Genomic DNA, 3,741 nt, shown 5'->3' on the forward strand with positions numbered 1-3,741 from the left:
ATGTTCAAATCTAACTGTTTCTTCCTGGCCTGTATACAGATTTCTTAAGAGGCAGATCAGGTGGTCTGGTATTCCCATCTCTTTCAGAATTTCCACAGTTTATTGTGATCCACACAGTCAAAGGCTTTGGCATATACAATAAAGCAGAAGTAGATGTTTTTCTGGAACTCTCTTGCTTTTTCCATGATCCAGTGGATGTCGGCAATTTTATCTCTGGTTCCTCTGCCTTTTCTAAAACCAGCTTGAACATCAGGAAGTTCACGGTTCATGTATTGCTGAAGCCTGGCTTGGAGAATTTTGAGCATTACTTTCCTAGCATGTGAGATGAGCACGATTGTGCGGTAGTTTGAGGATTCCCTGGCATTGCCTTTCTTTGGGATTGCAATGAAAACTGACCTTTTCCAGTCCTTTGGCCACTGCTGAGTTTTCCAAACTTGCTGGCATATTGAGTGCAGCACTTTCACAGCATCATCCTTCAGGATTTGAAACAGCGCAACTGGAATTCCATCATCTCCACTAGAGGTGTTCGTAGCAATGCTTTCCAAGGCCAACTTGACTTCACATTCCAGGATGTCTGGCTCTAGATTAGTGATCACACCATTATGATTATCTGGGTTGTGAAGATCTTTTGTGTACAGTTCTTCTGTGTATTCTTGTCACCTCTTCTTAATATCTTCTGCTTCTGTTAGGTCCAGACCATTTCTGTCCTTTATCGAGCCCATCTTTGCATGAAATGTTCCCTTAGTATCTCTTATTTTCCTGAAGTGATCTCTAGTCTTTCCCATTCTGTTGTTTTCTTCTATTTCTTTGCATTGATCGCTGAAGAAGGCTTTCTTATCTCTTCTTGCTATTCTCTGGAACTCTGCATTCAGATGCTTTTATCTTTCCTTTTCTCCTTTGCTTTTTGCCTCTCTTCTTTTCACAGCTACTTGTAATGCCTCCCCATACAGCCATTTTTCTTTTTGCATTTCTTTTCCATGGAGATGGTCTTGATCCCTGTCTCCTATACAATGTCTTGAACCTCATTCCATAGTTCATCAGGCACTCTATCTATCAGATCTAGGCCCTTAAATCTATTTCTCACTTCCACTGTATAATCATAAGGGATTTGACTTAGGTCATACCTGAATGGTCTAGTGGTTTTTCCTACTTTCTTGAATTTGAGTCTGAATTTGGTAATAAGGAGCTCATGATCTGAGCCACAGTCAGCTCCTAGTCTTATTTTTTGTTGACTGTATAGAGCTTCTTCATCTTTGGCTGCAAAGAATATAATCAATCTGATTTCAGTGTTGATCATCTGGTGATGTCCACGAGTAGAGTCTTTTGTGTTGTTGGAAGAGGGTGTTTGCTATGACCAGTGCATTTTCTTGGCAAAACTCTATTAGTCTTTGCCCTGCTTCATTCCGCATTCCAAGACCAAATTTGCCTGTTACTCCAGGTGTGTCTTGACTTCCTACTTTTGCATTCCAGTCCCCTATAATGAAAAGGACATCATTTTGGGGTGTTAGTTCTAAAAGGTCTTGTAGGTCTTCATAGAACCGTTCAACTTCAGCTTCTTCAGCATTACTGGTTGGGGCATAGACTTGGATAACTGTGATATTGAATGGTTTGCCTTGGAGAGAAACAGAGATCATTCTGTCATTTTTGAGATTGCATCCAAGTACTGCATTTCGGACTCTTTGTTGACCATGTTGGCTACTCCCTTTCTTCTGAGGGATTCCTGCCCGCAGTAGTAGATATAATGGTCATCTGAGTTAAATTCACCCATTCCAGTCCGTTTTAGTTAGCTGATTCCTAGAATGTCGACGTTCACCCTTGCCATCTCTTGTTTGACCACTTCCAATTTGCCTTGATTCATGGACCTGACATTCCAGGTTCCTATGCAATATTGCTCTTTACAACATCGGACCTTGCCTCTATCACCAGTCACATCCACAACTGGGTATTGTTTTTGCTTTGGCTTCATCCCTTCATTCTTCCTGGAGTCATTTCTCCACTGATCTCCAGTAGCATATTGGGCAACTACTGACCTGGGGAGTTCCTCTTTCAGTATCCTATCATTTTCCCTTTTTTAATTTCATTAGGGTGGTATAATCTGCATATCTGAGGTTTTTGATATTTCTCCTGGCCATCTTGATTCCAGCTTGAGCTTCATCCAGTCCAGAATTTTGCATGATATACTCTGCATATAAGTGAAATAAACAGGGTGATAACATACAGCCTTGGGCTTACCTTGTGAATCAGCTGGTAAAGAATCCGCCTGCAATGCAGGAGACCTGGGTTCAATCCCTGGGTTGGGAAAATCCCCTGGAGAAGGGAAACACTATGCACTCAGTATTCTGGCCTGTAGGATTCCTTGGACTGTATAGTGCATGGGGTCTCAAAGAGTCAGACATGACTGAGCGACTTTCATTTTCACTGTCTTTCACTCTGGATATAAGTTAAATAAGTAGAGTGATAATAATATACAGCCTTGACATACTCCTTTCCAATTTTGAACCAGTTCATTGTTCCATGTCCAGTTCTAACTGTTGCTTCTTTTCCTACATATAGGTTTTTCAGGAGGCAGGTAAAGTGGTCTGGTATTCCCAGCTCTAAGCATTTTCCACAGTTTGTAGTGATCTACACAGTTAAAGGCTTTAGCATAGTCAATGAAGACGTTTTTCTGGAGTTCCCTTGCTTTTTCTATGATCCAGTGATATTGGCAATTTGATCTCTGGCTCCTCTCCCTTTTCTAAATCCAGCTTGTACATCTGGAAGCTCTTTGTTCATGTACTGTTGAAGCCTGGCTGGCATGTAAAATGAGTGCAATTGTGCGATAGTTTGAACATTCTTTGGCATTGCCCTTCTTTGGGGCTGGAATGAAAACTGACCTTTTCTAGTTCTGTGGCCAATATTGAGTTTTCAAATTTGCTGTCTATTGAGTGTAGCACCTTAACAGCATCATTTTTTAGGATGTAAAATAGCACAGCTAGAATTTCATCACCTCCATCAGCTTTGCTCATAGTGATGCTTCCTAAAGCCCACTTCACACTCCAGGATGTCTGGCTATAGGTGAGTGATCACACCACTATGGTTATCTTGGTCATTAAGACCTTTTTTGTATAGTTCTTCTGTGTATTATTGCCACCTCTTTTTAATGTCTTCTGCTTCTGACCATTTCTGTCTTTTTTGTGCCCATCTTTCCATGAAATGTTCCCTTGGTATCTCCAATTTTCTTGAAGAGATCTTTAGTCATTCCCATTCTGTTGTTTTCCTCTATTTCTTTGCACTGTTCACTTAGGAAGGCTTTCTTATTTCTCCTTGCTATTCTTTGGAACTCTGCATTCAGATGGGTATAGCTTTCCTTTTCACCTTTGCCTTTCACTTCTCTTTTTTTCTCAGCTATTTAAGTCCTCCTCAGACAAGCATGTTGCCTTTTTGCATTTCTTTTTCTTGGGGATGGTCTTGATCACTGCCTCCTATACAATGTAATAAACCTCTGTCCTCCGTCTTCAGGCACTCTCTCAGATCTAATCCCTTGAATCTATTTGTTACTTCCACTGTATAATCAAAAGGAATTTGATTTAGGTCATACCAGAATGGCCTAGTGGCCTTCCCTAATTTCTTCAATTAAAGTCTGAATTTTGCAATAAAGAGTTCATGATTTGAGCCATACTCAGCTCCCATTCTTGCTTTTGCTGACTGTATAGAGCTTCTCCAACTTTAGTTGCAAGAATATAATCAATCTGATTTCAGATT

This window comes from Capra hircus, chromosome 21 (genome assembly GCF_001704415.2).
Source record: "Capra hircus breed San Clemente chromosome 21, ASM170441v1, whole genome shotgun sequence".
Lineage (NCBI taxonomy): Eukaryota > Metazoa > Chordata > Mammalia > Artiodactyla > Bovidae > Capra > Capra hircus.